This window comes from Rhododendron vialii, chromosome 3a, assembly GCF_030253575.1.
Source record: "Rhododendron vialii isolate Sample 1 chromosome 3a, ASM3025357v1".
Taxonomy (NCBI): domain Eukaryota; kingdom Viridiplantae; phylum Streptophyta; class Magnoliopsida; order Ericales; family Ericaceae; genus Rhododendron; species Rhododendron vialii.
Window position 1 is genome coordinate 21477833 of NC_080559.1, and position 13976 is coordinate 21491808.

The following is a 13976-nucleotide window of genomic DNA, read 5'->3' on the forward strand; positions in this document are numbered from 1 at the left end:
TGCAAATGCGATGAAACATGCTATAAGAATGAATGATTTCTAATGAACGATTGAAGATACAAAAGGCACAACGAACCGACGAACAACGACTATAGAATTCAATACGTCTTATAGATATCCCTAGCCATTTGTACAATAACTAGGTGTAGCTTTAAGTACAAATCAATCTAATCAACCCAATACCCTTTCTCAAATCATTTTAAGATTCCTCAATTGACTACCACATTTATTTTCCTCATTTATTACCATTTACCATCAAGCTTCTTTTATAAAAAGAAAACATTTCCTTTTGGTTGCCAAAATAACTTTGAGAAAACTCTCGACCTTCACGGGTCAAGCTCTGTTGATTCTCTTGAATATCGGAATCCGTTGATTTGTGCCCAAATACTGGAACCATTGATTCGCTTAGGAATACCGGAGGATTTTTCATAAAAATCCTTTTTCCAAAACCAAGTTCCTTTCTTTTCAAAACTTTGATAAAATCGATCGTTTATTCCTTTTTTCGACAGTTACCATCTCAAGCAATAAACAACTCAAACAACAACATGAACTTCTAAACAAATCATAACTTCCTTCATCATGCGAGACATTCAACCGTATTACCACACCTTGCGTTACAGTGAATTCTCTCCGCCTGGATTTTTGCATTACCACACCTTGCGTTGCAGGCCCTCTAGAGTCTCCGCATTACAACACTTTGCGTTGCAGGACCCTCAATTCAAAGTTCAAAACTCACACAAACACACACGCGTTATCAATCAATATACAAGAAGACAATACTTTCCAAAGTAACATCCTTCCATTCGTCATCACACAATATAATACAAACTCGAAACATATCCCATTGTACATTGATATATATATATATATATATATATATATATATATATATATATATATATATATATATTTTAAGTCCACATTATTCCCTTAAGTCTATTGCAACGCCCTACTTCACGTACCGAACCCACAACAACTCCACGACACACCACCGGCTAGGATCTAAACGAAAATCTATAGAACGAATACTAAAGGAACCTAGGATGATCAATCAAGATGAAGCAAGAAGATACGAGTTACCCTATTCTCTTCCAGACCACTAGACAAACGCCTATCGACCAACTAAGCGCCCACGTCATACCTTATAGCATACGATTTTTAATAACGACTCCATGGTACGTCAACCAATCCACCAATCACCACGTCATGCCATAACGCTTAATAAGTCTATATCGTTCATTAAGACATGCTACAACATCTACTTCCATAAACTAAAAGCATAAATAACGTACGGATATCGTAATCATTTATTTCTACACTTTTCTAAGTTATGACGAGAGTCCAAGGAGATCGATTGGTCAATGACTCTTCCGAGGTACGAATAATCAAGTTTGAAAGTCATGTGAAACTATTCGAAAGGTGTTTAAGGTGTTCAAGGTTCGAACAGGTACGAGAAGAAACAAATGAACCAAATCTGCCCGGAACAGAAGAGGGGTATTGATACCCCTGATCGAGGTATCAATACCTGGCTAGAGTTTAGTCCAGAGGAGACAGGGTATCAATACCACGGAGTTTTTCTGCAAATTTTTCAGCTTTTCAACAACAAAACTCCAACAACAAACAACGAACCAAGCACGATTAAGGCACATAATCAACCCATAAACACATAGTGAGAGTAAGAAATCTCCACCTTAAGTGATTCGAGCGAGACCCAAGCGATTGGTCGAAGTCCAAGCGAGCCCTAGACCTCCAAAGCTCCGAAATTGACCAAGAACTTCCCTCCAAGCTTGACCCATGAAATTTCAAGCTCGAGAACACGATTAGAAGGCCGAAGGGAGGTTGATCTTAGAGGTTCTTGAGGTCTTGGAGGAGTTTTGAGTGAGAGGAGAGGAGAGAGAGAGAATTTCGGTAGAGAGAGAGAGAGAGAGAGAGAGAGAGAGAGAGAGAGAGAGAGAGGATGAGAGATATATAATCTCTTACGCACCCACCCACCTTATATATACTCCTATATCCTTTAATCACACACCCATTCCCTTAAGTTTCAATTCCCTCATTTCAATTTCTAATTCAAATAGCCACCAAATAAACCATATTCTCCCAATTAGCCAATTAATAAACATTTCAATAATTAAAAATAAATAAAAAATTTACGGGTCTCTACATTGATCGTGCTTGGTTCGTTGTTTATTGTTGGAGTTTCGTTGTTGAAAAATTGAAAATTTGCAAAAAAAAGACTCCATGGTATTGATACTCTCAAAAGGGGTATCGATACCCCACTCTTATCTGGACCAGATTCTAGCCAGGTATCAATACCTCTACCCCTATTCTGTTTCGGGCAGATTTGGTTCATTTGTTTCTTATCGTGCCCGTTTGAACCTCGAACGCTTCAAACATCTTTTGATTAGCTTCAAATCACTTCCAAACTTAATTGTTCGTACCTCAAAAGATTTGTTGACCAATCAATCTGCTTGGGCTCTCATCATAACTTAGAAAAGTGTAGAATTGAATGATTAGGATACTCGTGCATTATTTATACTCTTTGTTGATTGAAGTAGATTTTGTGGCATGTCTCAATGATCGATATAGACTTGTTAAGCGTTATAACATGACATGATGAATGGTGAATTGAGATGTCACACCCTCGATTTTAAACATAAATAACAATACCATTTTAAATACAAATCCTCACAATAGTACATACGGTACCCCAAATTACAATATAGTTTCTAATATAGTTTCTAAATCTCGCAAAAATGTCAACTGATACAATATTCCAAAATAGAGAAAATAGTACAATGCAGTTTGATTTACGAAAAAAGATAAGTACTTCAAAAAAAAAAAAAACTTTAGCTTGTGATGTCTGCATACACTTCACACCCTCCAAGACTGAATCCCTGAAGTGTACCTGAAAAATGATAGGTTGAGCTACACTAACCCAGTAGAAAAATCTATACTTAAGCTATATGAAAATACGATGAAGTATGCACAAAAAGTGAAAGAATTTGATAAGTAAACATGAGAAATATGAGTTTATCACAACGGAATACAGACTACGGCCAAAGTGTTCCAAACAGCTTGTAAGTATTCCTAACCATTCACATGTCATGTAGAAACATTATTAAAAATCACATCAATCAAACGTACTCACAATAGGTTCGCAACCATTTCAACACTTCTCATAATCTCAACCATTCTGCATTTCCACCACTTGCGTTGCAACCAACATCATCCATTATTTGGGTCTCTGTATTACCACCCTTTGCATTGCAGTTTGCATTTCCACTCCTTGCGTTACAGTCACTTCCTCATTCCAATTCTCAATTACAGCTAGGCCTGTCAATGGACTGGATCTAATCCGGATCCGATCCGAAAAATCCGATCCGGATCCGGATCCGAATCCGATAAAGTCGATCCGATAATCCGAATCCGGTAATTCAATACGGATCCGAATCCGGATCAGATCGGATTAAATCCGTTATCAATCCGAATCCGAACTTTATTTTTTAAATTTTTTAAATTTTTTTAAAAAAAATAGTAATTAAAAAATGTTTAAGAAGTTGTATTTTTATTTTTTTATTTTTTTCGGAAAATATTTTTTTTTGAAAAATTGTATTTTTTTGAAAAATATATATTTTTTTTTGCTAAAATTTTTGAAGTAAAAAAAGTTTCCAGATCGGATTCGGATTTTCGGATCGGATCCAGATTTTTCGGATTCGGATCCGGATTACCACTATCGGATTTGAGTCTTATCGGATCCGGATCGGATTGGGTCTTATCGGATCCGGATCCGGATTCGGATCTGTCGGATCCGGTCCATTGACACGCCTAATTACAGCCACTCAAATTCCAATAATCATACAACTCATTCAACAAATACTTCTCTAATCTCAAGACACAATAAAGCACATCAATCAAACCGACTTATAGGTCAAACACGCATCGACAATCACAATTCAATGTATTCCAAACGATCAATCATAACAAAAAATAGACTGATAAATCAGTACACACCTTTTTTTTTCTTAGTACATCATAATATCGTACCGACTCCATAGCGACTCTACAACATATAACTCGCTAATATTGATACTTAGATCTTATGGAACGAACGCCAAAAGAGTTTGAAGGATAAGTAAGTGATCATGCGGACACGCATTACTATATTACCACTCGGTTCACTAGAAAAGCTCATGTCTACCCACTATACTTCCCACAACATCCCACATAGCCTACGGTAGTCCTAAACAACCTTATATCCACTTACGATGACACTAAGATAGCACTTGATGGGTATCGAAGGAAATTGAATGATCAACGAATCATTGGAACTCAAATAATCAAGCTTAGGGATGGTTTAATGAGGTTTAAAATGTGTTAGAAGTGATCGGGAATTAAAATAGACGAACGAGAATCAACGGACCAAAACTGTCCCAGAGAGCAGGCAGTGTTCGACAATTCATTAAAAATTCCATACTCAATATTTTTCCATGATTCCAACGCCAAAAGTTCACCAACTTACCAATCTTTAAAACCCATAAGGACCCATAACCAATAGCGTCGCTTAACCATAGCAAACGATGAAAAACGCAGCTCTGTACGCTGCCCAGACTTCCAGATTACAGGGCAATCTTCTAAAAATCATTATAAATTCAGTTCTTATTATTTTTGAACGATTCTAGTCCCAAAAGTTAAGCGAGTGAATGAAGCTTAAAAGGAATGAAAGAAGCCTAGTCAAATCTGCACTCCAAGGATGTTTAGACAGGCATTTACCGAACTAATACGAATCTGTCACGCATCAACGTGACAAATTGACACACCTCCACTCAATGATCATAACTTTCGGTGTACTAAGAGTTTTAAGACGATTCCAGTGCCAATACAAAGCTGACTTCAAGACCTCGAAATCGATATAAAGTTTGCATGAATCGGACATCAAACGAGAAAGTTACAGCCATTTGAAGTTGGACGCAAACCGAAAACGAGCAGAAACAGCAGAAACCGAGACAGATTTGTGAGCAGATTTCTAAAATCCACCATTAATTCAATTCTCAACGGTTTTGGGTGATTTCAGAGGCATTAGAAAGGACTCCAAGTCTAATCTATTTCATATGAAGCAACCAAAATTTAATTCTGAGCTTAAGAAGGTGTAAAACTCACAAAACGAAGACCCTATTCTGCAAATTTTTGAAAATGGAAGAAACAACCTCAAACAACGAAACGAGGCATGATCTAGATACATAGTCACCGTATAAACATATAATAAGAGTAAGAAATCCCTACTTTAAGGGTTTTGAGCAAAACCCGGCACTTTGACCAAGTCAACCGAGCTCCCATGAGGTCTGATCAAGATTTTTCTTGGATATTCGGAGAGCCCGTGCTCCGTATAACAACTTTAATTCTAGGGCCTTGTCCGGAATCACACCCTAGGTAGATGAAATCGAAGAGAGAAGAGAGGAGAGAGTTTTTCGGGGGAGAGGAGGAGAGATAGATAGCCGAGAGAGGAAATGGGAGAAATGATTCTCCAGGGAAAATTTTATGGCATGGGGAGTAATCCCATGCTCCCACCCCACACACACACGTGCACCTCTCGCACAATTACCCTTATATCCTTCCACGGGTACGCCACATCATAAATCCACACTGTCTATCTCAACAAGTTGTACGATTGTAAAAGAAAAAAATACGGCCTAAAAAATACGGGTCTCTACATGAGAAATGTACTATGGAGTCGTTATTGAGTATCGTAGGCCATAAAATATATCGTAGGGTGCATAGTTGGTCGATGGGGGTTTTCCTTGCGGTCAGATGAGAATAGGGTAACCCATATCCTCGTGCCTTGTATCGTTGATCTTCCTAGATTCCCTTGCCACCCGATCTATAAGATTCTCGTTTAGAACTTAGCGGATGGTGTGTCGTAGAGTCATTTTGGGTTCGGTACGTGACATGGGGCATTGTGATAAACTTTAAGGGATAACGTGAACCTAAGGTATTTAATAATGTACAAAAGGACATGTTTGTGAGTTTATAATACATTGAATGATGTTGAATGAAAGACTATGACCTTGGAAAGTGTTGTCTTTTTGTATTCGGATTGTTAATACTTATGTGTTTGTGTGAGTTGTGAATTTTGAATTGAGGGTCCTGCAAAGAAAGGTGTGGTAATGCGGAGACTTTAGAGGACCCGCAACGTAAGATGTGGTAATGCGAAAACCCAGTGGAGAGAATTTACTGTAACGCAAAGTGTGGTAATACAATTGAATGTCTCGCATGATGAAGGAAGTTATGACTAATTATTGAAGTTCATGTTGTTGTTTGGGTCGTGTATTGCTTGAGATTGTAATTTTTAAAAAAGGGAAACAACAATTGATTTCATCAAGGTTTTTTTTGAAAAGAAAGGAACTTGGTTTTGGAAAAAAGATTTTTATGAAAAATCCTCCGGTATTCCTGAGCGAATCAACAGCTTCGGTATTTGGGCATAAATCAACGGATTCCGGTATTCAAGTGAATCAACGAAGCTCGACCTGTAGAGGTCGAGAGTATTTCTCAAAATTATTTTGGAAATCAAAAAGGAATGTTTTCTTTTATGAAAAGAGGCTTGATGGTAAATGGTAAGGGATAGGAAAGTTAATAGTGGCAATCATTTGAGGAGACTTAAAATGGTTTGAGAAACTGTCGTGGGTTAGTCAGATGGACATGTGTTTAACGCTGCCCTTCGTTTGATGTATGAAAGGTTAAGGATATCTTTAAGACGCATAGAATCCCGTGGTCGTAGTCCGTCGATTCTTCATGATATTCCATCGTGTCTCATGTTGTTTATTGAAAATTATTCCCCTCTTGTAGCATGTTTCATCGCATTCACATATGGCTTGAGTATAAAATTCTCTACTGGGCTAGTGTAGCTCAACCTATCATTTTCAGGTACACCTCAAGGATTTTGACGCGGAGTGCATGGTGTGCATGCTTGACTTCATATCTTTTGAAAGCTATCCCGAGAAGTGGTTCTATCATCTTTTGTATGATCTCTTGAAAGGATTAAATTATAAATTCATATGAACTTTTTAAACTTCAGGTATTATGTAACCTCTAAATTTACTGTCTTTAATTAACTATAGAATTTGGGCCGTAGTGCCAATATTGTAAACCTTTAAATTTGGAGACTTGGATTGTAAGTGATCATTTGGGAACTCTCTTTTGGGTATTGTCTATATTATGTGAGGATCATTTATTGAAATGGATTATTTATTTATGTTAAAAATAGAGAGCGTGACAGATATTGTATTGTTCTATCCATGAGTGTCACCATCCTCAACTAGTACCCTAGTCAACTATGTTCTAGAACGCATGTTCCGGCACATGGTACGCCTAAGTTCCGAAATGATAAATTTAGCGATCCAAAGTGATCCCTAAAGTTTCTCCTATTTATTTAACAATATTTTGCCAAGGCTAAAAAATCACATGTAATAAACTACAAATTAGTATGAGTGGAGCTGCAAGCCATGTAAGAAGAATTAGACTAAGAACTAGAGACGTGTTCATTACTTTCTAGAATGAGTGTTACATGAATAACTTTGAAAAACGATACTACTGGATGTTTACTAAGTTGAAACATGTACGTTCTAGTAGTTTGAACTATAGAATCCTTCTCCTATTGTACCACAATTTAGCCTATGTGATGTACCACATTCTCGTCCCTCATACAAAATGATCCTCATTTCAGTTACACAGCTATCACCACTCAGTTATTAGCTGAAAGTATGACGTAAGTGCTTGTGCCGAATCCAAACAAACAGCAACTTTATAATGAAGAGCCTACTGATTATCCACTCACGTACTATAAATGGATACCTGCTCAGACGTCAGCATATTGTCAGGTATATCAACCATCGAATACTTTTCAGTTGAGGTAGGATCTGTCTTCTCCTCAGTATCAGCTTCTTCACCCTTTACCTTCCGTAAAGATTGTGTAACTTTCACAAGAGCAGCTTCTATTTCTTGCTTAGAGGCATACCCAGTCTCCGACAGGAAAGATGGAATGTCACTATCTTTGACATGTTTCAGCTACTGTAGTAGAAATTCCAGACCCTTGCATTCATTCTCTAGTTCATTTATCCTAGAAGTCCTTTTTGCCTCAGCCATTTCGCGCAACCTCTGACCTTGTTTCTCCTTAAGAGCAGCCTTTCTAGCAATCTTCTCTTCTGATGGCGGCTCTTCAGTGGGTGATGGTGTCCATGGGAGTTGCCAACACTTGGTCTTCTCTTCGGCTTCCTTGGTCTCTTTCTGTCACAGTTTTTACCAAAACTGAAATTCAGAGAAAAAAGATGGATTGAGGGAGAACAAAGAAGGTGTACCTGAAATAATCAAGCTTCTAATAAATAATCGGTTGCAATATAACAGTGCTCCATTTTCAGGTCTTCAACCTTCTCCAATGTAAGCCTAGACCTGTTTGTATCTTAGGAAAAAAAAAACTGTAGCAGTTAACCAAGAAGAAGTTCTTGTGTCATGAGAAGCAACAACAAGAATTATGCTTACATGTGATGAGGATATTTAAGTGAAAGAAGTTGCTTCAAGTAATCAGTGACATGGTATCCACCAACATTTGTTCGGCAGCACGCTTCATTAATAGGTTCTCCATTGACAAACTGAAAATGAAATAAGCACATGCAAATGTCATGGCTGCGGTCATCATCAACAGACCCACAATGAAAGCTGAAGCCTGATATAGGCTACGCCCCTCTACATTATCATTATATATCACGAAGAAAGGCAGTTCTCGACTGGAATTTCAGAAAATTGGACATGACAAATGTAATATATGATGATCAAGGTTGTAGTAGTGGTAACAATGATGAGAAAATATGGCACGCATCTAGTAACACATGATGTGTTTCATGCACACCTGAATGTGCACACGCAGCTAATGTTGAACCATTATCTGACACACAATTACTCACCACATCTAACAGTTCTTGTTACTATTACAAACACTTCAAACCGAACGCAAGACTTCAGGAAGAAATTGTAGCATAATATATAGCCATTCCAAATCCTTCAAATTGAGAAGTAATGCTCTATATTCTAATGTAGGGAGTAACATTAAAAGTATAAATGCTCAGTTCTTAAAATATAACCGGTAGCATGCCCTTTATTGAAGAATTTTAGAAAATTAAAGGTTGTAACCATACTGGGATGGCATGGCTTGTGGAAAATCCTGAGGAGATGACAAGACCATCTTTATTGCAAATCCCAAGTTGCTGATTATACTTGTAGCTGAATGCAGCATAAACACCAAGTGCTGTAATCACATAAAAGATAGAGAAGTTAATTAGGCAAAACAAAGGTAACAATGCACCTGTAATTACAGAAAATTAAGCAAAAATAAGGCTCTGTTTAGAAATTGTGGAAAGAAAGGGAAGAGGAGGGACAATAATTAAGAACTATGAAGCACGGATACTCTATTTTGGCCTCCGCATCACGTATCATATCCGTATTAGATACCGATACTCTCGGATACTCTCCAGATACGTATCCGATATGCTTTTTAAAGTATCCTGCTTTTAGGATTATTTTTGGGTATCCATGGATACGTGTTGGTTATGCTTGGATATATTTCGGATATGCGCGAGGGTAAATATATTATTACTTAAAATATATGGGTTAAAATTGCAAGTAGGACTATATTTCTCTTTTTCCCCCACCAATCGACACCAGAAACACACCAACAATATCCTCTCTCGAAAACCTTATAAGTCTCTCATCTATCTCTCTCTCTCTCTCTCTCTCTCTCTCTCTCTCTCTCTCTCTCTCTCATTGTGTGTATTTAAATAAATCGGGACGGTTCCGGAGACCCTTAAAAAAACCCTCTAAATCTTAATCTCATAGTTTCCGATCAAATTTTGATGATTCGAGTCGCTTAATGTGTTCAGAAAGTGATTTTAAGGGTACCTGCGAGAAACGGGCAAAAAAACTAACCAGGAAGGGCTTGATTTGAGCAGTTTTTTATTGAACCGTTCAATAAAGTTTAATAAAAAATTGTTCGGATGAAGCCCTTCCCAATCATTTTTTTTGCTGATTTCTCGCGGGCACCCTTAAAATCACGTTCTGATTACATTGAGTGACTCGGATCATCAAAATTCGATCGGGAACTTGGGGGGGGGGGGGGGGGGGGGGGTAAGGGTTTTTTTAAGGGTCCCTGGAACCGCCCCGTATATATATATATACCTATACGTGAATATATATCTCTCGGCATGTGAAATGGTGAACTTGTGTAATGAAAAACTTTAATCATTAATGAAATTTTAGGAATTAAAAATTATATATAATATATTTTTTATTTACTTTTATATTCAACATATCCCCCAATGTATTGTATCCTTCTTTTTGAAAAAATCAAGTATCCGCGTATCCGTATCTCATATCCGTATCCGTGCGTCTTCGATTAAGAAGTAAAATGGGAGAAAAGGAAGGAGAGAATTTTTACTACTCCCATAACTCTATTTTGCCATTTTCTCTTCCCTTTCTCTCAAAACCAAATAACGGAAAGGAAATTTTTTTAACTTTCTTTCATTTCCCCTTCCTTTCCCCATGTTCCAAACAAAGCCTAAAGCACCAAATGCATGGGCATACGAATACCCATAGGGAGTGGAACACCAAAGAGAACATCATAAACACCAACATATGGCCTACTAAAACAGTGGTAGACCACTAATGTGCTTGGTAATAATCCAGCCTAAGCATCTTTTTTTTGACTGAGAAGTTCATAAATGCTTGAAAAGTGTTGAACCCAAAGTAATAGATAGTGTCCATACCAACAGAAGGAACTCCATAAGACTTTAACAGAAGTTCTGCCATTTTACTGCGATATTGTACTAGGTTGCACGCACATTCTGTAATTAGGACAGGATGGTCAATCTGTTTGCCCTCAACAAACAACACAAATTTATGTTAATATATATCAATATCAAGCCTTGAGAAAGTGAAATTATTTAAAGATAATTTGCCAGATGTGCACAAGTAACTAAGCAAGCAAATGAATATCATCGTAGTTCCAAGTGTTGTATGAAGGCTGAGGCATTTGAAGAGAAATTAAAATGCTTGTATTTTGCTGTCCATTGCATTTGAAATTTACTGGTTTCATTTTCCACCATTTACAAATGTATATGTCCTTCCAACAACCTTTCATATATGTTGCCATTCGTATGGGTGATGATTTTCCATCACAATTCATGCGTGTCTATTTTAATGAGATGATAAGTAACATCAATTCTGTGAGACGATCTCTAAGTGCTTGAAACCATCAAATGAAACATCTGATAGTTCTAGACAACTAGAGCACCCTAAAGACCAACAATATGCACGGAGCCTACGAGTTCAAACTAAAAAACTAGACAACCACAAGAAATTACAATGTATAACATAGATGTCGCTCAGGATAGATACAATTGTTACAGTATGAAAAACCACTTTAATGTGACTAGGAAGCACTAAAGGGAACAAATGGTGTATGGAAAACCCAAAGTCCAGAATCAATGTTGTTTTCTCCTTTTTCCCATTCCCATTCCCCTTTTCTTTCTCTTTCTTTCTTTTTGTGTAGATTAATCATTGATACATAAACTCTGTTCAGAATTTTAACGCACCTCTACTTGATCTGCACCCAACCTATTGGACCCAAAGTCAAGAATCTAAAAATGCAAGAAATAAGAAACGAGAATCAGGATACAAAGCTAAAATTCAGTAACAAATTTGATACACACAACAACTTCATGAAGTACCTTGCTAAATAAATAAAAAACTTCTTGAAGTTTTCATACTATTATTTGACAATCTAGCAATATGATATTAAGATATTATATGCGACATTGCAAGCCTGACATTGAGTCCACCTATGAATTGGAACAAATCCCTAGTATTGGGGTGGGGGGGAATTACAGTGAATCTAAGCAACAAAGAAAGAACATTTCATGCTTCAAATTGGAAATAAATCTTACACAGCAAAATCTGATGATGTGCAATAGACCACTAACTATCCTCAGTCACTCTCTAACATTTTCACAGTTCAACTTCACATAAGAAGCAGCAAAAGAATAATTTTCTTGATTATAGAATAGGTCACTAGGCATTTATCATTGCAAAAGAGGAAGAGTAAAACTAGGCCTTTTCAACACAAGAATAAAAGTAAATAAAAGATAACATACATGCGTTGAAAGGTGAAAGGAGAACAACGTAGTTTAGCATTGACTACGCATGCATGCCTATTAATTATACGGATGATACCGTTGAAAATGGGGAATCAAGTATGGCAGCATTTAGCACAACTAAAACCTCAAGCTTACATATTCCATTATCTCAAACTGGAAGACAACATTGCTTTCAAAGGCTGAACGAGGTCCTGACCGTGTGCAATCAAAGTATTTCATCAATGCAGGATCATGGTCTCCGACAATTGTGACAGTTTCACCTGTTCACAAATGAGAATACAACAAGATGATTCTACAGAAGTCACAATCTAACAAATGCCTTGTTTTTTGTTTTGTTTCTTCTTTTAGTGCGAAACCGTAGATATTTTCTCCCAAAAGAAGTAAATTATCAAACCCCATTCTGTAACTCCCCCCGCACAGCCCACAATACCACAGACCCCAGCTACCTCTTGGCATATGCCATCTATGTCATATGGATTGGGGTGTAAGTGTCGGGTGTGGGACTGTGGGTATGTGTCTAAGCATCAAATTCATGTAATTCCAATATCAAGGCCAGTGGACACAAACAAATAGAATATTTCTCAATATACTTGTTTAACTTACAAATTCTTTACTAGAATCATGAAGTATTTCATTCATAAATACAAGTTTTCTAGCATAGTTTTATCCCAAACTCAAATTATTATACACCTACACAAATGTCTGCCACATACACCTTACCATTACCCAAGGGTCAAGTGTCCCACTCAGTCACTTGACACTAACTCTACAGTTTACGCCAATAAAAGATTGAAAGAAAAAGCACATGATTAATGCTAACAAGAGAATTACCTACTGAATGCAATAAACAAAGGGAAAATAAGAGACGTTCTGGCGGATAATTGCATAAAATTCCAACTTAAGGCACAACATTAGAGAACATGTCTTCATATTGCTAATCCTTTTTTCCAAATTCCAAATTACGTATAAGACTACAATAACATCAAGAATTGAAAACATTCAATCGATCTCAGAAAACAAAAGATTAGGGCACAATATTTAAAAAACAGCACCACCATAGCCCGTTAGCCTATTTGGTTAAATCTTTTTGACTATTTGACAGAATATGTAAAAAAGGTGCTCAAGTTCAAAACAAGACGTAATTTGAAGTCCCTTTCTATAGACCCAAGAGTTGGCAGCAATTGTGGTTTTCGATCGTCATTTCAAGGATTTACTACTCCTAAACATCACATAGAATCGAAGCTCCTTAGGTCTAAGGCGAAAAGGTGAAAGAATCCACACTTTTGAAGCAAAATCACATCGAAACAACAAATGAAAAATAGATTCCTTCGCATTTCCACACAGTGAGCAAATTGGATCAGAACGTACCTTCTTAGCGGTTAGGGCTGAGTTGGTTGCTAGAGCTTCATTGAAACACTTCCAAGCAAAAAATTTGACCTTTGGGTGGATAGGCAAGCCCCATAACTTCTTCCAAATCTGTGCCATCACATTAGCAGAACTAGATTGAGCTCCGTGATTATCGAGCTCATTGATCAAGCTCTTTTTTTCCAAGCAATAAGCAGATTTTACAGTGAATACGCCATTTGGGGAGTCGTGCCATACTTTGCGATCCCTTCTTTGCGCGGTACTAATAGGCAAGGAAAGGATAACAGTTGCCTCTTCTTCATTGAAACTTTCTTTGATCAGCTGCATCTTCCAAGTCTTTGTGGAATCGTCAATAAGATCAGAAACATAAGTTATGGTGCTACTCCTTACCGAACTCGGGCTGACCTTGAAAGCCGG

General features: G+C 37.3%; 1 pseudogene; it reads right to left on the reverse strand.

Moving 5' to 3' along the window:
* LOC131320419 (actin-related protein 5-like) overlaps nt 1-13400 on the reverse strand; it is a 56412-nt pseudogene extending 43012 nt beyond the window's left edge.
* Between the last annotated feature and the right edge of the window lie 576 nt (nt 13401-13976).